This window comes from Amia ocellicauda, chromosome 6, assembly GCF_036373705.1.
Source record: "Amia ocellicauda isolate fAmiCal2 chromosome 6, fAmiCal2.hap1, whole genome shotgun sequence".
Taxonomy (NCBI): Eukaryota; Metazoa; Chordata; class Actinopteri; order Amiiformes; family Amiidae; genus Amia; species Amia ocellicauda.
Window position 1 is genome coordinate 49,664,853 of NC_089855.1, and position 24,571 is coordinate 49,689,423.

Genomic DNA, 24,571 nt, shown 5'->3' on the forward strand with positions numbered 1-24,571 from the left:
TCATTTAGTTTTCTTAAATATAAATGTGTGTTGCATTAAACTGTTTTGTTGATAATTTTAGAAATAAAATCTGTCAACGCCGAGAAATATCTTCTCATTCCTGTTTAACTGTTTAGTCTGAAATTGACACAAGTTAATAGACATTAGATTATTGGTGGCTCTGCCTATCCTTAATCATTGAATAATAATCAGTTAAGAGAAATTGTGGTAACAAGTAATGATAGGATCTTTCTCGGCACCTAAACGTGAATGAGACTGATATATATATAACGAGAAGTTACCTGACATAAATACTAACCTGCGTAGTTATTTAATGTCTGACTAATAATACTAACGAGAGACTCACCTTCGTCTTACTAACCGGTATTGTAGTCAATGTGTTTATAACCTTTTTTGTTTAACGATTTGTGTTATCATATGTGATCCCATGGTCTTTGATTTGGTCACGGAAGTGATTTGTCTTCGATTTGTTGATCTAGAGTTGAATTGTAATTAGTTTTTCCCTTTTGTATAATTAGTGTAGTGCTACATTTAGTCTTTGTTTTGAATACATTTGACAATTTATATCTTTGGAATTGGTGTCTGCGTCCAATTATTACAGAAATTGAGTTCTACAAGATTCCAGGATTCGTGATAAGGTGATACTATAAATTCACTTCTTTAATTGAAATGTATAAGTGTACCTTACGCTACAGCATGCGAGAGGCAGCGGGATCGATGCCTGCATTCTCCAAGGCCTCAGGCGCTCGTGCCCCGGTTTCGGGGGAGAGTCGCTCACTTTTCTTGCCGCAGACACAGGCGCAAGGCATTGCCTGTTTGCCGTAAGGTTATCAGACACAACGCGCCGGCGACGGCTGCAGCATTAGCACGCCGGCTGGCCCTTCCGAAGTTCCCCAAAAACGACCGAGATGCCGCTTCGACGTCGTAACCCCAGGAACGACCGCAAAGGCACTCCAACCCTCAATCTTCCGATCCGAAGTCAGACCGAAGAGACTGTATGATGTTTTAGATTAAAGATAGTATGCAGACCGAGCAAGTTAGATTTATCGAGCTAGCAAACAGCCATTGAGGCACCTGTTCGGGACGTACCCTGTAGAAATTCCTGTCAACGATAAAAGGATCAAACGGTGGAGAAAAAGCCCGCAGGATGTTTGTCAAAACTCTGTTTGTGGACTGAATGGCTTTCCCAGATTGGCAGGGACTGTTTTTGGTATTGACTGAGGGACAGTTGTAAAAGACAACCTCTCACCGGACCTCTGGCATACACCAAAGAAAGCCACCTCACCTCTCCCTCGGATCTCACAAAACACAATCCCCCCCGCCCCCAGGGAAGACAGACCGCAATCGGACTCGGGCTTGATTGGATGAACGGCCGCAAACATTCTATGTCATTTTCTTTTAAAGCTTCACTCGTGTTTGTAAAAAACCCAGGTCTCACTGAAAGAATGCCCTGACGTGGTTGCTTCCAAGCTAGCTGGTTTACAAAGTTCCTTTTCGCTTTAACGATGATTTCCAAGAAGGGAAATAATCTATCTGTAATCTGTCAACACAGGCACCTTCTTCTCCGTTAAGCCACGCGGTCACCACCAGGAAGATGAACGCACCAGGCCGACCCAGAGTTTTCGCCAATTCGTCTCCAAGCCTCCCAAGAGGGAACATAAACAGGCCTTATTCGCAGACACAGGCCCTCACGCAGGGAGACCACCGGGTCACCGCTGCTGCCCCTGCCAAGGGCCCCAGGTCCCACCGAGACTTGAACTCGGATCGCTGGATTCAGAGTCCAGAGTGCTAACCATTACACCTTGGAACCAAGCCCGCTGCCCACCTCTTGCCCGTGACGAAGGTTTCTGCTCTACGCACACGTCTCGCTCTGTCGCACGGCCAAGTCCAGAGTGAGCCAAGTTGCGCCCAGTAGTGGTCAGGATTTGGCGCTCTCACCGCCGCGGCCCGGGTTCGATTCCCGGTCAGGGAAGGTGGATCTGTTGCTCTTCCCCTAGGACCTGTGAGTAGATAGTAGGGTTTTTTGGGCGCGGCCTATTTTGTTATGACGTATGCCCTAAGCTTATTAATATTCCTACGTCATAATTGGGGGGCGTGATTTTAGAGTTATTTCCTTAATTATTCCTACGTCATATCCGTCAGAAAGTGTACACCCCTAAAACCCTGAACAACAAGGCCACCCATAAAGACCCCCCCCCCCGAAGGCAACGCCCCGAAACTCTCCTCTCTATTTAAGACCCCGCGCTGCTTTTAGGCAATACCTCTTTAATTCTCAGCATCTGAAACATCCCGCTTCTTCAACATGTCCAGCGACATCAACATGAAACCCCGCAAGAAACAATCCCGGGCAAGGGTTCCTGTACTCACCAATTTGAAGATTGAACGCTCCTGGGTGTTGTTCTGGGGGGGTCGACGGGGTTACCGCTTTAAAAGGGATCCCAGCTATGTTGGAGTGGAGCTTTTTGCTTTGGGAGAGAAGGAGGGTACGTTGGAACCTTTTGAGACGGTGATTGAATACTCTTTTGAGGACTGGTTGAAGGTGATGGCATGGAGAGACCTGGGGCTTGTGGATAAGACTCTAGAAGGCTTGCAAGAGGGTCCAAGAGAAGGCGAAACGGAGTCTCCTACTCAGAGTTTTGAAAGGTGTGAATGGGAAAGCTTGCAGAACTACGGTACAGTGGTGAAGAGTCTATCTCTAACTACTGATCGTAAGGTTTTGTTTAGCAGTACCCTGATTACAAACCCTATTGAAGGGGTTGTGGAGGATCCAGAAAAACAGGTTACTGAAATTATGTTTGACGCCGTGGACTGGCCGTTCTTGAAAGAGGTCATAAACTGTATAAATGATGGTTTTGACATCTTGACCAAATGTTCACAACTGGATTCTGTTAGAAGGAGAATATGCTGGATTATGGATTATATATCCCCCTTGAATGACGACGACGATGATAAAACAGACGACCTGTGGGGGGTTGGAGGGGGGTCTGACGGCTCAGGGTCTACTCTCTTCTAAGAGGGCGGTGTGTCGTGACGTAGTGAAGAGATAGGATAAAAGGCGCAACAATTCATTCATGGTTTAAAATTAAAGAGAATGTCTTACCCGAAAGCTGCGGACGTCGACAGGCTCTACAGGCCTCTTCAAACCCGGGATCACCCCTGGTTCTATTCCCCAGATTTTGTATACACTCCGGAACCCTCTGACTGCGGTTACCCTCCAAGACCTCAGACCCCGGTCCCTCAGGACGAAACAACATGCGGAGCGATGGATGTCCAAATGAGTCTCGGGGATCCCCAGCCTCTGGAGCTCATGGAGGGCCTCGATTTTGCCGAACTGTCTACCGTCTGTGCGTCTCAGGAGGGGGTCAGTCCAATGGATGTAGAAACACCCCACAAACCACCAGGCGACCCAATGAGCATCGGACGGTCTCGGGGGCGTGATGAAGACGCAGGATTTATGCCCGGGGTAGGTGTCCAAGTAAGCAGAGTGGTTAAAAGCACCCTGGTGTATATTCTGAGTGCTCTCATCGACCGAGCTCTGAAAGAAGTCTGTCGGGGGTGTGAAGTGAATCACCCCAGTCAGTTGAGACACAGTTGTTTGTTTGAACCAGACCGTTACTATTTCCTGTTCTATTTCAACGTGTTTTACAGAAGACTGAACAAACCGTGGCTGAAACCGGCACTAATCAAGGCTCTGTCTTACTCCCACATACATGTCACTGCTGGACAAGTCCAGAAAATCATAGATGAGATTTTGCTGGAGCTGAAAAAGGAGCCGTTTATAATAGAGAAACTTGGGCAGCTGCTCAATGACCTGGATGAGCCAAGTAGAAAAACCGCTGGCAAGCTAAAAGCTTATTTCTTCCGTAAAGAAGTTAAAGCTGGGGGCAGCGACGAAGAATTCGACATCTACGCCACTGATTCAGACTCTGACCTGAACTAAGGGACTTTGAACATGGGGAATGTTCTGGACTGCTGCTGCAACTGGTTCTGTCATCAACACTCTGCAGCTAACCTGAGAGCGCTATTACACCATGTGCTTGACAGAAAAGTAGCCAACGCGAGCCTTTTCTCTACAGATTTAACCATCGATGAGGATCAACTTTCAAACCTGGAAAAGTTAATGGTTGCTGTAACAAAGACCGGGGGGTACGAACACTGGGATGAAGCGCTCAAGGGGGCCAAGAATGATATTAGGCCATTTCATCAACATCTGTATGACCTTTTACTGAGCATGTTTAATACCCCTCTGTTTACTTTTAAAATAGGTCATATTGTTGTTTTATTTACATATGTAACTGAGGTGTGTGCCTACAAGATAAAGAAACAGGTATTTGTTGATATAGATCAAGTAACCAATCATCTGATTTCTTTTTGTCTGGACCGTAGAAAAAATTGTTGTGTATGTTATACTTTTCTCAAATGTCTAAAAAGGGGTATCTGCTCTCCTGAAGTTGAATAAAAAACCTTGTATAAAAACTTTGCGCATAGTGTGGGTCTGTGTGTTTATTTGGCAGAATGACTCGGCAAGCTCCCCAAATGCATGAACTATACTACAACCCAGCCAAGATTGGGGGTTTGGCGGGTAAGAAGGGTTTTCAAAGAGGACTCGCTGAGGCCGGCGTGAAGGTTAATGATGTGGTTGTTTCAGAATGGTTACGGGAACAAGACGCCTATACCTTACATAAACCTCTCAGGATTAACTTTAAAAGAAACCGTGTATATGCAACTGACATAGACTCACAATGGCAAATGGATCTAGTCGATATGTCAAATTTATCAAAACATAACAATGGTCACAAATTTATGTTGATGTGTATCGATGTGTTATCAAAATATGCCTGGGCTCGCATTCTACATAATAAAACAGGTCGGGCGGTGACAAGGGCCTTTGAGGATATATTGTCCCAGGGACGATGTCCTAAAAAACTGCAGACTGATAAAGGAAAAGAGTTTCTCAACAGAGAATTTCAGAATCTACTGAAGAGACACAAAATACATCATTTCACCACCGGTAATGAGCTTAAGGCATCGGTGGTGGAGAGGTTTAACCGCACCATAAAGACCAAAATGTGGAGATATTTTACAGCGGTCAACACGTTCAAGTATTTTGATAAAGTTCAGGATTTTATCGATGCTTACAACCAAGGGTATCACGCCAGTATTAAAATGAAGCCTATAGATGTTGATCAAAGTAATTCTTTTAAGGTCTATAAAAAATTATACGGCCCATTTATTAAGAAGGGGAAAACTACTTATAAGTTCAACATCGGTGATGTGGTTCGCGTTTCAAAGCTAAGGAGTACTTTTGCCAAAGGTTATGAACAAACATTTTCTGACGAATATTTTACAGTTACCGAACAGGTGGCTAGAGACCCCCCCGTGTACCGGTTAAAAGACTATGACGGGGAGGATATAGAAGGAACGTTTTACGAAGCCGAGTTACAAAAAATTATTGTGGGTAAAGACATTGTATACAGAGTTGAAAAGATATTAGCTGAGAAAACCCAGAACCGGAAAAAATATGTGTTGGTGAAATGGCTTGGATGGCCTGAAAAGTTCAATAGTTGGGTCCCGGAACAACAGGTTTGTGATATTCAAGCCTTATAACAACATGCCCGCTGGTGTGATGGGGTCATTACTTTCGATACTCAAGATGGAATCAGGAGGCTTCTACGTGACTCTACCCAGTAACGCCTCTCTCGATATATACCCTAAAAATGAAATATCCAGTTACACGGTACAATTTGGAAAATCTATAGATCTAAGGGGGTCGTGGGAAGTGGGGTTGGCGGAAATACAGTATCCTTACACTTGGGCTGTTTTACAAGATAAGGATGCCACCTTCGCCATTTTTGACGATGTTAAAAAGAGTCAATGGACATTCACGATGCAAGGAGGTTATTATGACAATGTGGATACAATATTAGATGAGATGCATAAACAGTTCTCAGAAGGCACCCCCAACATCAAGCTATATTACAACCCTATTAAAAACAGAGTGTACAAGGTGTCAAAACCTGGTATTAGCATTCAAACCAAAGGACAACTGGGGCGTATATTAGGGTTCTATTCTGACACAGAGAGCAGGTTCTCAGAAGTGGTGGCACCCTTCCCGGCTGACATCAGTGGCGGCTTTTACACTCTTTATGTGTATACGGATATCATAACACACCAGAGGGTCGGGGATAGCTATGTCCCCCTTTTGAGAAATGTACTTATTAAAGGTAAAAGCAATGACATGGTCACAATTACTTATGACAAGCCACACTACGTACCAGTCTCAAAGACCCACTTTGACAACATCACGATCGAAGTAAAATCGGATCAGAATATCAACGTACCCTTCCGCTTCGGGAAAGTTATTGTCAAACTACATTTTCGACCCCTGAAACAGTGTGTACATTATTAAAATGGCTACCTCGAGGGGTTATGTAGATCCTAGCGCCTATGTGGATTATTACAAGATGCAAGCCGTGAACGGCTTGCCCGGTTTTGTAGGAGCCCCCACAATGTATGGAGCCGGTCTAGGAGGACTCTTTCGTGGTCTCTTTAGAATGGCCGTACCCCTGCTTAAGAGAGGCTCTGCTATAGCCAGACCCCACTTGAAATCAGCGGCTAAAAATATTGTTAGTGACGTGTTCACCAATGTTATGAACCGGGCAGCTAGCCATGAGCAGCAGGAGGGTTCGGGTCTCATGGTAATGGCGAGGAGGGGGGGTAAAAGAAGAAACAGTATGTGTCCACCAGGGCGACGAAGATCCGTGGCTAACAAAAAACGAAGAAGCTCTCATTCTCCAACATATCGTGGAAACACTCGGAGAAGGAAGCAGCACAAGAAAAAACCTGCAAAAAGAAAGTCTCAAAGAAAGACAAATAGAGCCTCAGGATACATCTTTTAAAAATGTCTTTTGTCCACAGTCTATCGGAAGAATGCGTCAAATCAGAACTGGATCTGTTTACAGTTCCATACACTCAAACGAGTATAGATAAGAGCATATATGTAGAGATACCCCCTCTTTCCGCAATTTCAGATACGGCCCCTCTGGAGTTTTTTATTGCTGGCAATGGCGAGGATTATATTGATTTGAATAACACATTTATTTTAATGAACTGTAAAGTGACTGATGAGGATGGCGATGCAATCGAGAAGACGGCCAACGCTGGGGTCATCAATTACCCGGTGGCCACCATGTTTTCACAGGTGGATGTGACCCTGGGAGATCGGCTCATTAGTCAAAGCAGCAATACTTACCCCTATAGGGCCATGATGGAGTGTATCCTTAATTATAGTGAGGAGACCCTAAGCAAACAGTTCAGCCCCGGCCTTTTCTTCAAAGACACCCCGGAAGCTATGGACGACCAGGATCCAGAGGGACTCAATAAGGGTTTGCAAAAAAGAACGGCCTTTTCAACAGAAGGGAGGACCTTTGAGCTAATGGGACATATTCATGCAGACATATTTTTCCAAGAAAAACTCATGCTCAACGGGGTAGACATTAAAATTAAAATGATCCGTAGTAAAAGTGCTTTTTGTCTGATGACCCCTGATACTGAAAAATATAAACTGACCATATTATCGGCCTCGCTGTTTGTGAAAAAAGTATCCGTCTCCCCGGCGGTTAAACTAGGACATGCGCAGGCTTTAATGACGGCAAACGCCAAGTACCCGATCGAAAGAGTCTATATGAAAGTCCACAGTATCCCCGCAGGGACACGGGTGATGAACCAGGAAAATCTGTTTCTAGGCCAGCTCCCAAAACAGGTTATTATAGGTCTCGTGGATAATGATGCATTTACCGGGGTTTACAACAAGAACCCCTTTAACTTTAAACATTATAACGCGGAATTTATAGCACTGTACGTCGATGGTGTGCAGGTTCCATCCAGACCTTTTCAACCTGACTTTGAAAACGGCAACGCGGTTCGTGAATATTACAGTCTAGTACTGGCTACGGGTCGCCATCTCAAGGATCAACCTCTGCTGATCGATCGCCGGGAATACTGCAGCGGTTACACCCTGTACGGTTTCAACCTGACCCCTGACGAAGAGTGTGGACAACATTTTTCACTGATGAAGACGGGCAATATGCGTTTGGAGATGCGTTTCAAGCAGCCTCTACCACGCACTGTAAATATGGTCGTGTATGCTGTGTTTGACAACATTATTGAGGTGAATCAGAGGAGAAACGTTCTGTATGATTATTATTAAAATGAACACCAGAGAGCTCAACCACATCATGAATGCCCTGGACGGCTCACGGAAAGTGTTTCAAGGAGTCTACGCCTGCGACCAGCTGCCTAAATTTAAGATCAAGAATTTACCTGCAATGTACATAATCAACACACACCCTAAAAATATGCCCGGAGAACATTGGCTGGCTATTTATCTAAGGGAGGACCGCCGTGGGGAATTTTTTGATTCCTATGGAAACCCCCCGGATTTCAGACCTTTCCCTCGGAAGATCAATAACTTTCTGCTCAACAACTGTCAAGAAACCATTTACAGCGGTCGTCAAGTACAAAGTCTTCAGACCTTCACTTGTGGTCAACACTGTGTGTTTTTCTTATATCATAGATCTAAAGGAAGGTCATACCCCGATATTATGTCCTTGTACAGTGAGGATTTAGGCCAAAATGATAAAAAAGTGGCAGAGTTTGTCAGGACACTGTGGACCCCCCCTTATAACACAATTACTTACGACCCTAGCCAGCCATGTATACAGATGGGGTGTTCTTGTGAGGATTTTAAAAGATGTCATGCGTGTTAAAGTGAAAAAATAATGAAAACAGCCTTTGAATCATTAGTTTTGTTTTTATTCAACACAAATCTTATACAAAGCAGGGTTATGTTATAAATAAATGTACAACATTTGAAAATAAAAATAAAAAATAAAAAAATTGTTTGTCGGTTCCTTATTTACAGGGGAGACAAATAAAAACATGAGATTAATAAGCTTCCCAACGATGGATAGATCCTGAGGAGGGTTGCTCAACACGGTCAGAGTAATGAGATATCGGCGTCAGATCAGTCACCACCTCTTTACACAGACGGATTTTTTGTCGCGTTTCCTGGTTAGGGACTGTTGATTGGGGCATGTTCAGACAGGCCATCGCCTGTAGGAAAGCATTCCAGCCTACAGGTCGGCGACTATCGGGTACCTTATTAGTGCTAGTGACACTCTTCAACAAATCAAACATGTGTGAACCTTTGATCAGTTGTCCTTTAAAAACAAATTCACCCTGTTCATTCCAAGTCGTTACCCGCGGTTTCTGAACCATTTTGTGCAGAATATATTCTGCATGTCTTTTGCTTCTGGCCGGCATGTTTCTCAAAACATCCGTTACAACATCTCCCTCTGAACTCTCAACAGGTTCGGGCACCGCAACATCTTTATCAACCGTACCCCCCGCATCAGTCCCAGAACCATTTTCTTGAGAGGCCATGGTTAAAGTTAAAATGTTTTGATCTTTTTCACCCTGTCTAACCAGACGGAGGTAGCGCTGTAACGTGTTGCTATACATCTGGGCTTTGGAATACTGATTTAAATCGGCCCTGGCCAGTATAGCTTTCATTTCAGAGTCCAGGTTGTTTTCGGCCATTTGTCTAATGGGCTCTGGCCCGACAACATTTTTTCTCAGTTTCTCAAGCTGCTCCTGAGGGATCAAAAACATTTTCTGAGCATATTCCATTATTAACCCACTCTGGAAGCTAGAAGACTGGTTAGGAAAGGCACGGCTATGCTCAACAGCGGTCCTATAAAACCTCCGGTTTGATTAATCTTCTTTCTTTTTCTTTTAATAGAATACTTCTTATTAGCGATGATCTTGATAACCGCTTTTTGTTTTTTGAGTTTAGAATGTTGAGAAGGGGTTAGGGGTATATTACTGCGTAAGATGTTAAAAGCTATTTCACACAGGGTCTCGATCAAATCCGAGGGGGCCCCTGCCAGCACAGCTTTCCTATGGCGCGGGCTCCCCTCAAATAACATTTGCAAAAGCGGCAGATTTCTTTTAATCCGAACAGACATTCTTATTTATTTCCTTTTCTTTAGCACATACACTGCCGGCCAATCGGGCGGGCACAAACCTGTTCTGAGGCAAAAGTCTTCTGGGGTTTGTGCTTTTAAGTCCACAATCAAGTACCCGTAGGGTTTTTTGGTGGCATCCTCAAATGCCTCCAAAAAGAATTTGGTCTGGTTAGGGTACATTTGACGAGCCAAGACGGTGACCTGTAGTTTATCTCTGGGGTTTTTAAAAAGAATTATATATTTGGCATTTAAATTAATAGTGCGGCTTTTTTTACCTTGAAAAAATAGATTTTGAACTAAATAAATAATACTTAAATTCCTATGATGAGTGTACTTTGTGAAAGCTTTTTCCACTTCACTGTTGTCACCGGCCTGCTCCATCAGGTCATCAAGGATCACTAGATTAGTTTGTCCGGGCGGGAACAGGTCATCGTCACACAACGAGGCGGGGAGACCTTGCACAAATTTCAGATTATTTTTTTTTGATGCCAAATCATCGTAGAGAGGTTGCCAGCAAGAGTAACACCACACTATGTTGTCAAGAGCTTGGGACACGGTTGCGTCCACATCTTCTATGATGTTCTTTATAAGATAGCTCTTACCCGAATTGGAGGGACCGGCTATAATACAGGAGAAAGGGTGTTGAAGTCTGTTATCAAAACCACTGCTAATATCCATAAGGCAGAGTGGTATAATCAGTCTTCAACACTCTTTTATTGTACACCACCCTGAACCGTTTGTTTAGTGATCTATTTTCCAATGTGTACCCCTTTTTATTGTGATAGATCTGATTTCCGGCTGTAATAATCTCGCGAGGAGGCGCGTCTTTCTCGGTTACAAAACTTTGTACCAGGGTCGTCAGAGACTTGATGTTAATGAGCTTGTTGTTACAATGGTTCAGAGTGAAACCCTTAACTTTCATACAGGTCTTACCCGCAGCCGTTCTGTATGCGTAAGTCTTAGGACCCCTTGAAACAAACTCCACTATGTGGTCCTGAGGATCTAGCTCGCTCGTTAACTCCCCAAGGTAGTCCCCGAGGGGAGGGACCCAATCCCCTGGCCTGGTGACAAAGATTACAGAGTCAGTATCATGATAGAGCGTGCGTTCCTGCAGCTGATCCATTAAGTTGTACAGTTCAAGCTGGGCGTAAGCCGTGGTAAAAACCGCTATGAAAACATTAACGTTTCCCTGTTTGGTGGGGAAATCTTTAGGGGCCCTCCACTGGACCTGTGCCACGTGGTCATTTAAGAATTGAAAGTGTGATACTGCATGTTGTTTGGAAAAGATAAATTCTATAAACTGTTCAGGGGTTTTAATCAAGGTTGTGTTTAGACGGTTATTTCTTTCCCCAAACTTACCCCACAGACTGTTTAAAATCAGTTTGGACATTTGTCTCTTGGCGGGGTTTACAGTTATGTTCCCCGGCTCTAGACGGATCCCTTCCTTTTCAAAATATTGCTGAACGTACCGCTCTTTGGCAGCGGAGTCAACACACCATGAGGGATAGCCCGATGCCTCCTGTTTCCCTTTCAGATGGGTCATAATGTACTCAGCAAAAAGAGTATCAGATTTTTCAGAAAAATGCCAAACCTCATACACCTTACCGACTCTGTAACCTTTCTCCACCGCCTTGTCAAGCTCAATGCTACACCAGACACCCGTCAGCGCTCTCTCGTCATCACTGTGCAGACAAGAGGTATTTTGATTTTCAGTTTCCACACACGTTCTACACAGAGGGAACATCAATTTTCCCGAACACCTGTAAGGCAACACGGGTAGGAACAGCTCACGAGGAGGGTACATGGTGACTTTGATCAAACCAAAGTACTGTCCGATTTCGAGAAAGTCACGATAAACAATGGTTGGATGCCCCACCGGGTACATTTTGGTCTTGTTGACATAAGGGTACAGACTGGTGAAATCATAGTAATCTACTCTCTCACCCTCCTTTACCTCATAATGTAAACAGAGGGCGTTGGTACGACCCCCAAATAACGCATCCCTGGGCTCTAGACGTTCAGGAAAGTCCAAGGTTTCCATAAACCGTTGTACCCCCACATCCTGTTGCTTCAGGGTCGTCCACGCGTGTTCCCAAATCACCAGTACATTCAAACCATAGGTGTTTTTTAAAGTTTCAATTCGTTCCTGGAAATCATAGTACATATCACCGCAGAGTTTTTGTGTTACGGGGTTAAAGGTGTTTGGGTCGAAGCACTGAGGACAGCCATGGTAAATACAACCAGCAAACTCATAAGCGGTACGCCGCCCGGACACGTCGCTAAAACCGTCTAAGTAGTAAGGACCCATTTTGACTTCCCCTTGATTTAAAGCATGTCTGATGAAGATGTTATCCCGGGCACTCAGATATTCCAGCCACTGTATGGAGACAGTCGAAAAGTTCTTTTGTCTAGCACGATAGTTGTCAGAAGTGGTTTCCGCTATAGTGTTTTTCTGCAAGAAATTGGATCGATACATTTTCATGCAGAGAGACGCTATGGTCACACTTTGCAAAGGGTCGAGACCCGACGTGTTGATAACCTCGGTGCGGAAACGCAAACAGGCTTCTATAAGGATCACCACATCATTTTTACAATAAGCGGCCATCTCTTCTCGGAAATCAAAAACACCCCCCTTAACCGTATTGTACCATTTAAAGAATTCCTCCCTCTCATGAGACATCATAGTATCAACCCCATAATAAGAGGCGGGCGGGTAGGACCCTCGATAATTTTGAGTGTCCTTAGTATTAAAAAAATGGCAGAACCAACCTTTCTTCTGAGCCTCAAAACCCAGAGCTTTAGGCAAAGCGCTCAATTTCATGGGGAGGAAATTTAACAAGTCTATGTAACGTTGGTTGAAAGCCTCGTCGGTGAAACACATGATCTTGCTACCCTGAGCTATTATTTTTGGGGTCACCCCATTTTCCACCAGATACTTCATCAATATGTAAGAATCATAACCCTTAGCATTGTGGGCAATAAATGTGTAATTGAGGTATTTTGGACCGCGATACCGCGTAAAGAAATCCCTGACACAACTCTCACCGCTAGCTGACCACTCACAATCCAACATGTCAATACAGTGTATATAATTAGCAACATGGACCCCGTTTTCTTGCCGGCATTCAAAATCAAAAAAGACATACCGGTTGTGCGGCGGCTCCTTTTTAACCGGCTGAATAAAGCACTGGTGTTCAGACCCCGGGGTTAAATCCGCATTACAGATCCTACATCTCGGTTCCAGACATTTGTGTGGTTTTACCTCATGAAAACGGTACTGGAGGCAACACTGCGGGCAATATTTAGTTTGATCACAATAACTCCGTTTTTTAACCCCCTCAGCAGCGGCCCTCTGCACCTTATGTTCGGAAAAACAGAACGCGGAGAGACAAATCCTTAAGCAATCTTTACATCGGATGGTAGGGGCCAAACCCTTACGACATTGCGGATTGAAACAGACGTTACAGTAACCGTCACAGCGGTGCTTAAGCTTATCATTGAAGGCCTTATAACACCAATGACAAACATACGAACAACCCAAAAAAGCCGTCAAACTCTTTATTCCAAAGTAATGACTATCACTTAGGAAGAGAAACAGTGTCTGTGTATGGGTTTCAGGATGTGTCTGAAATTTCACAAATACTTCCTTTACCTCACAACGGTACCACACAACAATTTTTAAAGACAACAACTCCTCAAACATGGCAATGTCTGAAAAGGCAACCATCTGTTGAGAGTTTAAGCCGGCCCTCTGATGAAGCATTAAAGCCTCTTGCATAGCTTGGGGTTCAGGCATGTCGGGGGTGAGTAGTTTTATTAAACTGTAAGCAAAACAGAGCTTATTGTCCCCATTGGAACTCACCACTAATTGCCTGAGCTTGTTCCTAATTATGTCGTTCTTCAAGCATTTCGACAGTCTTCTAAGCGCCCCACCCTCAGGGTTAGGAACCACATTCATTACCAGAGACAGACTTTCATCAGCTAAGATGGATGCGTTACTTTGCAATAACGCTTCGATTTTAGCCAGAAATTCATCAACATCTAAATTATCTCCACTCAGCATTACAGATAGGTTGCTAAACAAATCATCCCCTCTGAGTTCTAACTGTACAACATCTCGAGGTCTGACCCTTTCAGCAACCTGTTCAAGCATGTTTTGCAAGGCCTCGTGTATGTTGACAAATATTTCTGCATAATTGTCACAATTTAAAAGTTCTGCAAAATTAAAACGCTGAATCATTTCAAAATTGTTATAGGCCGGTCTATCTATAATCACGGGATCACTGGTACTTTTGGACACATCATCATTTTGAACAAAGCCTTCAACCCCTACATTCTCACAGAGCATGTCATCCACAGCCTTATCAGTCTCAGAACCCTCCACATTCCGAACACCCCCACCGCTGACATCTACAAAACCCCCTTTTTGAGGAGGCTCATTTAAAGCCTGTAAAAGTCCTTCAAAGATATCCACCCGGTTAATGTCAAGACCCTCCTCTATAGTGACGGCTGCTTCTGCCGCCGTACTGTGTTCTAATTGTCTCAAATCATTTATAATAGGGGCAGAATTTGGTCGGGGTAGCGTCTCCAAAGCCTCCACCATTTCAAACAAATCGGGGTGAACTAGGGGTTGAACCTCTATAAGCGCTACCGTTGGGAGGTGGTTATTTAGATCATTGACCATCTGTAACAGGTCGGGGTTCACGGTAAGTCTGGTAATTCACATTCTATCGGTGGTGATTGGGGGTTATTTAAATCATTTATCATTTGTAATAGTTCCTGGTTCATTGGGACATCAGAGGAGTTCACAACAGGGCCGAGGGTGTTCTCTCGGGAAGGTCTTTTTGGGGCCCTAACTTGTTCATAATCCTTTAGTTTGTGAGTTCTTTTACCAAGTCCGGACATTTTTTTTATTTTTTATTTTTCCAACAACCCACAATAGTAAGGCGTTTTGTATCTATTAAAACATTAAATACGGTACAATTCGTTAGTAAGGGTATTAATAAGGGTGTTTTGGCTCTCTATCACAAGGTTTTGCCCCACTAACACAAGTCTTTGATTTAGTAACAAGGTATGTAGCAACTCATGCCGACCTTCAGGAAGTAGCTCCGGGGGATGGTGTCCTGGCTCAGCTGCAAAGGATGGTCGCTCCGGTAAATCTCGGTCGAAGGAGGCAGGGAGCGAGCGTATACTCACGGACGGAGACCAAGAAGGCCTTTGCGGTGACACCCTGGCCAATCGCGGTGTACTGTTCAGCGTTTCTGTAGCCAAGAAACGGGGCTGGGGGGACGATGTTGAAACCAGTCCGTCGTTGGGTGGTGTGTCAACCCTGACTGACGGCGACCCCTGAGGTTGTTGGTTGCCTGTATTTGTTCCGCCCGACAATGCGGCGGGCTGAATCTGGATTGTTGAATTACCCCCAGAAGGCTGTGGCCTGAGTAGATGTTGGGGGGTCTCCAAGACCACCGTGGGGGATCCTCTCGGTGATCTCTCCGGGGAAGATGTTTGATCCCACTTAGACGGGGTAATTGTCCTCAATAGCTCATCCACAGAATGACTATCCCAAGAGTCTTGGGAAGAATAAAAATATACATTACATTTACATCTTTAAACGGCGACAGAAATCAAACTTAAAACAACATGTCCAGGACCTTCAAAACCTTTAGCTTTTTTAGACCTTTGAAAATAGGCTTAGACATTCACTACAACGCCTTATTATTTACAGACAATATATTTATTAGGACTTGATAATAAATGTAAAACAGAGAAGCCTCTGTAAATAAACTGTTTCTTAAATGTAATATTGTTAATAAAACACTTTTTATACACACACACACCACATTTCATTTTTAAACGAACCTTCCAAGTGTAAACGCTTCCTGATCCCGGGACTTCCTGTTTCACAAACGTTTTCACGATCTGTTTAAATATTAAATACAATGAACACCTTCAAGCCTTTTCCTACAGCCACTTTAAAACAGAAGTATAATTGCGGGAGATAAGCCAAACAACTTACTAAAACCTTTCGGACAGCTTTACTTCCTAACCAGACGGTCGGGCAATCGGTCATTTCTAAACACATGCCCCAGAAACAAGCCTAGACCTGTCCGGACTTCTAAAGATCTTTCCCAGAACCCCCAAGACCTACAGGAAATGGGCACCCCTCGCTTAAATATTAGCCCTCAACGGGCAAACAAAACCCTTTTAAAAACATTAAAGTTTGAAAGATCTTACTTACCTCCAAAGAATAATCGTTTCTTATGTTTTTCAGCTGGTTTAGCTTTTTGCACTTCTGTGAAGGTAAGAGACATGTTTAACCTTTAACCACCCCGCTTTATAAAAAGCTTTAACCTCTTACAAGCGGCAGATATATACTCACCGCTATCAGATACAGGGGCTGACGGCCTTTCAGATTCTTGAAAGGTTACGGTTCTCGAAGGTAAAACTAAACAAGCCCTCGCTGTGGAAGGCCTTTCGTTGTCTCGAACCACGTTTCTTAATACTGTTAGAAAGGATATTTTTTTAAATTAACAAGACGGGCCTCAAACATCTTACAGAAACGTTATACAAACAAACAGGGGTTTAGTTCTTACCCGGTCGGCAGACAGCCTGTCTAGGGACAACCACTTCTCTTGGTTGATCCTCGGAGACATTAATCACAGGCCTTTCGATAGTTTCTGTGTAATTAAAGAGACCGCCATTAATATATATTAAAACGTTTTCATAACTCTAATGAGCCGCTTCAAAACACAACCACACACCCATACATAAGAACCCTTGAGCGCAAACACAAAAATCTTACCGTCGTTGTTCCAGATGATCTCCTCAGCGTTGGGAATTAACTCCTGTTGACTGGCTGAAAAATAATTTTACAGAACCTAAAACAGATGTTATAACCTTATTTACAATACATGCCCACAACCCGCTCTGAGTCAATGAAAATAATCTGAAGACTTACCTAAAAACTCGTTTAAATCGAAGTCGTTGATGTTGTTTCCGGACATTGTTGATCTTTAGGCTTAAATCGAAAGGTCAGTATGAGTCTGTCGAGCTGAAGACCAGACCTTCATACTTATACTGATGGCCGGATGCCGGATCTGCTTGTAAGGCATTGTTCTGGGCTGGCCTTTGTGCCGTCCTGTTACCAATTAACATATCAAAACCAACCAATAAAATGACCCTGCATCAATTTCAAATAGAAACCAAGATGGCGACGATCTCTCTCCTCTCTACTCTAAACTTTTATTAGAACCTTTTGGTCTCTCAAAAAAACATTTTTAAGCATCAAGACCTATAGTCAATAAACACTAAGAATATTTCAGGCCTTTATACGCGCTAAAAAACAACCTGAGCCAAGAAAATAACTATAAAGATCTAAAATAAGTAGCGCTTTTACAGTGATTTTTTTTTTTTTTTTAATAGCGATGCTTTCTTTGGTATTAAACAAGTCACAAACTACTCAGAACAGCGTTTATCCCCACAAAAGAGATATTTGGGTTTATTTTACAAAGCTTATAAATTATATAGTATAAAAGTATTCTGAATGTTTTGAGACCACACGCCATGCCTACGTTTGTCTGAGCCCACCCCCGTCCCCCGTGGTGTGAGTGATTTAGCCTTGAGTGTTGTGATCTATTTAGCATTGAGTGATCAGTTGTTTTTATTTTTTAAATGATTCCTTATCATCAGGGATTGAGCCTGCTAAAATACCTTAAAAACATATCCTTATCTTAAGTCTAACTCTTATGAGCTTTAAGACCCTAGAATGTATTTAAGTAAAACGAATGAACACATTATGTGTGAGATAAAATATAACCACAGCTTTTTTTTTTTTTTTTTTTTTTTTTTACAAAAACAATTAACCTATACCCACAAACACCCACACACACACACACCCTCTTTTTTTAAATTTTATTTTTAATTAAATTTGAGGGGAGAGACAGAGCCATATACATTGGGGTTAACATAAGTACCCTATGCAAAACAGGAATTGTTAGGACCTGGGACCATTACAGACAACAGAACTTGTTGATCTTATAAAATGCTTGGGCGAGAGAGACAGAGAGAGAGAGACAGACAGAGACAGAGACAGAGATAGTGTGAATATGATAAACGCACTATTCAAAATGGCATTGTTAAGACCTGGGCCCCTTACATGTATATTTACAAAAGACCCCCAACCACTACAGGAAGAGCCGACCCATTCACACTCTACAGTTGACCAACAAGAACAACAAGAACAACCGGTTATGGGTGGCCTTGTTGATCAGGGTTTTAGGGGTGTACACTTTCTGGCGGATATGACGTAGGAATAATTAAGGAAATAACTCTAAAATCACGCCCCCCAATTATGACGTAGGAATATTAATAAGCTTAGGGCATACGTCATAACAAAATAGGCCGCGCCCAAAAAACCCTACTATCTACTCCTGTGTGGTGCATTTTCTCTCTCTCTATCTGTGATTAAATCCTTACTTATATACATATGTCCATGAACGTTTCTGGAGCTCATGTAAATCACATCACATGACGGGCCGTGATCTTTTCGGTCACTTTGAAAGTTTTGCTCATGACAATCCTTTTCTATTGCGGCACGATGGCTGCCACCGAGGAAGGAAAGTCGTCCGCAGTTGGCTGCAAGCTTGCCTGAAGCGCAGGAAAGGACTTACTCGCGACGTGCCACTTAAAGACTGAAGAAGTGGGGGTCGGCCTCACTGAGAGCCCTGAGGATTAGCTCACGTGGTAGAGCGCTCGCTTAGCATTGTAGCATTATGTTGGGTGTATTTGGATAAGAGCATTTGGGCTCTGAGCTGAAGCACTGATCTAAAGAAAACCTCTCCCCCCCAAAGTTATCAGATTCCCTTAGCTCATCAGCTTGGAACTGGTTTGCATCAAAGTGACAGTTTTGGGGAGGATGGCACCAAGAAGAGGCCAAATAGTTTGGAATTCTGCTATGAGATGTCTGGAGAAAGGGGCCTGTAGGTGATAAAAACTCTTTGAAGTGGACAAGAGCCGAAATCCCGACATAGAGCTACGAACCCAGGCCAACCGGCATTTCCAAAAGATGGCATGGATTGACATCAGTCATAAATCAAGCCCCCCTCCAATAGGACACTGGGGGCTGAAACCGAAATCCAATCTCAAAAACTCAAGAACCAATCACCTCTTGATCTGACAGACTATAAGGAACAGCGGACAGTCTTTCTCGCTCTCTCTCACCTGAACCAGTAACTCGCTGCCACAGCTCAACCTGTAGCTCTGTTGCCAGAACCGGAACCAGAAACCAACTAAGTCTTTGCCGGCAACAGAAGAGTTAAACTGGGAGAAGGAGATTGAGCCGTACGAAGAATTCTTTTAAAGGACTTTATTAAATAAAGAACTTTACAGACTGCGCTGCCCGCCTGTGCCCACCTGATCAGTGGAGTTTTACAGCTGGACAATTGACTAAGTCGACTGTATACGAAAGTGTCAGTCATTTAAATAGCTATTTGAGTCTTAAGAAACTTGACCCTTGGAACAAACACGGCCCTGCTTTCCTCAAAGACTTTGTCTTCAAATAAGTACGGTGAGAGACCCTGCTTGCCAAGAAGATTTTGTGCACAACCTTGGAGCCTTCAAACCAGTGGAAAATCTGTTTGGAAACGACTCTACTTTCGCGAAACCCCAACTTCCAGGTGTATCGACTGAGTGGAAGTTCTTGGACAAAGCCGAACCGGACTGCCTTTGTTCCAAACCACACGGACCTCGTGCCGTGTGCTGTTATCTGAGCCCGAAGCCAGAGAGGCCTCTCTGCGACGAAGTTCCGATAAGTTTAACCGTTTGGAGTTCATGATTCATGACATTTGAGAAATCAATTAGAAATGTTAATCTGTGATTCATAACTCTAGAATGTGTAATATCATTTAGTTTTCTTAAATATAAATGTGTGTTGCATTAAACTGTTTTGTTGATAATTTTAGAAATAAAATCTGTCAACGCCGAGAAATATCTTCTCATTCCTGTTTAACTGTTTAGTCTGAAATTGACACAAGTTAATAGACATTAGATTATTGGTGGCCCTGCCTATCCTTAATCATTGAATAATAATCAGTTAAGGGAAATTGTGGTAACAAGTAATGATAGGATCTTTCTCGGCACCTAAACGTGAATGAGACTGATATATATATAACGAGAAGTTACCTGACATAAATACTAACCTGCGTAGTTATTTAATGTCTGACTAATAATACTAACGAGAGACTCACCTTCGTCTTACTAACCGGTATTGTAGTCAATGTGTTTATAACCTTTTTTGTTTAACGATTTGTGTTATCATATGAGATCCCATGGTCTTTGTTTTGGTCACGGAAGTGATTTGTCTTCGATTTGTTGATCTAGAGTTGAATTGTAATTAGTTTTTCCCTTTTGTATAATTAGTGTAGTGCTACATTTAGTCTTTGTTTTGAATACATTTGACAATTTATATCTTTGGAATTGGTGTCTGCGTCCAATTATTACAGAAATTGAGTTCTACAAGATTCCAGGATTCGTGATAAGGTGATACTATAAATTCACTTCTTTAATTGAAATGTATAAGTGTACCTTACGCTACAGCATGCGAGAGGCAGCGGGATCAATGCCCGCATTCTCCAAGGCCTCAGGCGCTCGTGCCCCGGTTTCGGGGGAGAGTCGCTCACTTTTCTTGCCGCAGACACAGGCGCAAGGCATTGCCTGTTTGCCGTAAGGTTATCAGACACAACGCGCCGGCGACGGCTGCAGCATTAGCACGCCGGCTGGCCCTTCCGAAGTTCCCCAAAAACGACCGAGATGCCGCTTCGACGTCGTAACCCCAGGAACGACCGCAAAGGCACTCCAACCCTCAATCTTCCGATCCGAAGTCAGACCGAAGAGACTGTATGATGTTTTAGATTAAAGATAGTATGCAGACCGAGCAAGTTAGATTTATCGGGCTAGCAAACAGCCATTGAGGCACCTGTTCGGGACGTACCCTGTAGAAATTCCTGTCAACGATAAAAGGATCAAACGGTGGAGAAAAAGCCCGCAGGATGTTTGTCAAAACTCTGTTTGTGGACTGAATGGCTTTCCCAGATTGGCAGGGACTGTTTTTGGTATTGACTGAAGGACAGTTGTAAAAGACAACCTCTCACCGGACCTCTGGCATACACCAAAGAAAGCCACCTCACCTCTCCCCCGGATCTCACAAAACACAATCCCCCCCGCCCCCAGGGAAGACAGACCGCAATCGGACTCGGGCTTGCACCTTTTGATTGGATGAACGGCCGCAAACATTCTATGTCATTTTCTTTTAAAGCTTCACTCGTGCTTGTAAAAAACCGAGGTCTCACTGAAAGAATGCCCTGACGTGGTTGCTTCCAAGCTAGCTGGTTTACAAAGTTCCTTTTCGCTTTAACGATGATTTCCAAGAAGGGAAATAATCTATCTGTAATCTGTCAACACAGGCACCTTCTTCTCTATTAAGCCACGCGGTCACCACCAGGAAGATGAACGCACCAGGCCGACCCGGAGTTTTCGCCAATTCGTCTCCAAGCCTCCCAAGAGGGAACATAAACAGGCCTTATTCGCAGACACAGGCCCTCACACAGGGAGACCACCGCTTCACCGCCGCTGCCTCTGCCAAGGGCCCAAGGTCCCACCGAGACTTGAACTCGGATCGCTGGATTCAGAGTCCAGAGTGCTAACCATTACACCATGGAACCAAGCCCGCTGCCCACCTCTTGCCCGTGATGAAGGTTTCTGCTCTACGCACACGTCTCGCTCTGTCGCACGGCCAAGTCCAGAGTGAGCCAAGTTGCGCCCAGAGTGCTGCGTGTGGAGGGTCACTTCCGGAGCCGTCCCTGGTGGTCTAGTGGTCAGGATTCGGCGCTCTCACCGCTGCGGCCCGGCTTCGATTCCCGGTCAGGGAAGGTGGATCTGTTGCTCTTCCCCTAGGACCTGTATGGTGTGTTTTCTCTCTCTCTATCTGTGATTTAATCCTTACTTATATACATATGTCCATGAACGTTTCTGGAGCTCATGTAAATCACATCACACGACGGGCCGTGATCTTTTCGGTCACTTTGAAAGTTTTGCTCATGACAATCCTTTTCTATTGCGGCACGATGGCTGCCACCGAGGAAGGAAAGTCGTCCGCAGTTGGCTGCAAGCTTGCCTGAAGCGCAGGAAAGGACTTACTCGCGACGTGCCACTTAAAGACTGAAGAAGTGGGGGTCGGCCTCACCGAGAGCCCTGAGGATTAGCTCACGTGGTAGAGCGCTCGCTTAGCATTGTAGCGTTATGTTGGGTGTATTTGGATAAGAGCATTTGGGCTCTGAGCTGAAGCACTGATCTAAAGAAAACCTCTCCCCCCCAAAGTTATCAGATTCCCTTAGCTCATCAGCTTGGAAGTGGTTTGCATCAAAGTGACAGTTTTGGGGAGGATGGCACCAAGAAGAGGCCAAATAGTTTGGAATTCTGCTATGAGATGTCTGGAGAAAGGGGCCTGTAGGTGATAAAAACTCTTTGAAGTGGACGAGAGCCGAAATCCCGACATAGAGCTACGAACCCAGGCCAACCGGCATTTCCAAAAGATGGCATGGATTGACATCAGTCATAAATCAAGCCCCCCTCCAATAGGACACTGGGGGCTGAAACCGAAATCCAATCTTAAAAACTCAAGAACCAATCACCTCTTGATCTGACAGACTATAAGGAACAGCGGACAGTCTTTCTCGCTCTCTCTCACCTGAACCAGTAACTCGCTGCCACAGCTCAACCTGTAGCTCTGTTGCCAGAACCGGAACCAGAAACCAACTAAGTCTTTGCCGGCAACAGAAGAGTTAAACTGGGAGAAGGAGATTGAGCTGTACGAAGAATTCTTTTAAAGGACTTTATTAAATAAAGAACTTTACAGACTGCGCTGCCCGCCTGTGCCCACCTGATCAGTGGAGTTTTACAGCTGGACAATTGACTAAGTCGACTGTATACGAAAGTGTCAGTCATTTAAATAGCTATTTGAGTCTTAAGAAACTTGACCCTTGGAACAAACACGGCCCTGCTTTCCTCAAAGACTTTGTCTTCAAATAAGTACGGTGAGAGACCCTGCTTGCCAAGAAGTTTCTGTGCACAACCTTGGAGCCTTCAAACCAGTGGAAAATCTGTTTGGAAACGACTCTACTTTCGCGAAACCCCAACTTCCAGGTGTATCGACTGAGTGGAAGTTCTTGGACAAAGCCGAACCGGACTGCCTTTGTTCCAAACCACACGGACCTCGTGCCGTGTGCTGTTATCTGAGCCCGAAGCCAGAGAGGCCTCTCTGCGACGAAGTTCAGATAAGTTTAACAGTTTGGAGTTCATGATTCATGACATTTGAGAAATCAATTAGAAATGTTAATCTGTGATTTATAACTCTAGAATGTGTAATATCATTTAGTTTTCTTAAATATAAATGTGTGTTGCATTAAACTGTTTTGTTGATAATTTTAGAAATAAAATCTGTCAACGCCGAGAAATATCTTCTCATTCCTGTTTAACTGTTTAGTCTGAAATTGACACAAGTTAATAGACATTAGATTATTGGTGGCCCTGCCTATCCTTAATCATTGAATAATAATCAGTTAAGGGAAATTGTGGTAACAAGTAATGATAGGATCTTTCTCGGCACCTAAACGTGAATGAGACTGATATATATATAACGAGAAGTTACCTGACATAAATACTAACCTGCGTAGTTATTTAATGTCTGACTAATAATACTAACGAGAGACTCACCTTCGTCTTACTAACCGGTATTGTAGTCAATGTGTTTATAACCTTTTTTGTTTAACGATTTGTGTTATCATATGTGATCCCATGGTCTTTGATTTGGTCACGGAAGTGATTTGTCTTCGATTTGTTGATCTAGAGTTGAATTGTAATTCGTTTTTCCCTTTTGTATAATTAGTGTAGTGCTACATTTAGTCTTTGTTTTGAATACATTTGACAATTTATATCTTTGGAATTGGTGTCTGCGTCCAATTATTACAGAAATTGAGTTCTGGGAAGACAGACCGCAATCGGACTCGGGCTTGCACCTTTTGATTGGATGAACGGCCGCAAACATTCTATGTCATTTTCTTTTAAAGCTTCACTCGTGCTTGTAAAAAACCGAGGTCTCACTGAAAGAATGCCCTGACGTGGTTGCTTCCAAGCTAGCTGGTTTACAAAGTTCCTTTTCGCTTTAACGATGATTTCCAAGAAGGGAAATAATCTATCTGTAATCTGTCAACACAGGCACCTTCTTCTCCGTTAAGCCATGCGGTCACCACCAGGAAGATGAACGCACCAGGCCGACCCGGAGTTTTCGCCAATTCGTCTCCAAGCCTCCCAAGAGGGAACATAAACAGGCCTTATTCGCAGACACAGGCCCTCACGCAGGGAGACCACCGCTTCACCGCCGCTGCCCCTGCCAAGGGCCCCAGGTCCCACCGAGACTTGAACTCGGATCGCTGGATTCAGAGTCCAGAGTGCTAACCATTACACCATGGAACCAAGCCGGCTGCCCACCG

At 43.9% G+C, this 24,571-nt stretch overlaps 4 non-coding genes across 4 annotated transcripts; 1 reads left to right on the forward strand and 3 right to left on the reverse strand.

Moving 5' to 3' along the window:
• Positions 1-1,738: 1,738 nt before the first annotated feature.
• trnaq-cug (transfer RNA glutamine (anticodon CUG)) lies at positions 1,739-1,810 on the reverse strand. Its single transcript has one exon. It is a non-coding gene; the product is annotated as a tRNA-Gln (tRNA).
• Positions 1,811-21,673: 19,863 nt separating this feature from the next.
• trnaq-cug (transfer RNA glutamine (anticodon CUG)) lies at positions 21,674-21,745 on the reverse strand. The gene has a single exon. It is a non-coding gene; the product is annotated as a tRNA-Gln (tRNA).
• Positions 21,746-21,880: 135 nt separating this feature from the next.
• Positions 21,881-21,952, forward strand: trnae-cuc (transfer RNA glutamic acid (anticodon CUC)). The gene has a single exon. It is a non-coding gene; the product is annotated as a tRNA-Glu (tRNA).
• A 2,530-nt stretch (positions 21,953-24,482) lies between these two features.
• Positions 24,483-24,554, reverse strand: trnaq-cug (transfer RNA glutamine (anticodon CUG)). The gene has a single exon. It is a non-coding gene; the product is annotated as a tRNA-Gln (tRNA).
• Between the last annotated feature and the right edge of the window lie 17 nt (positions 24,555-24,571).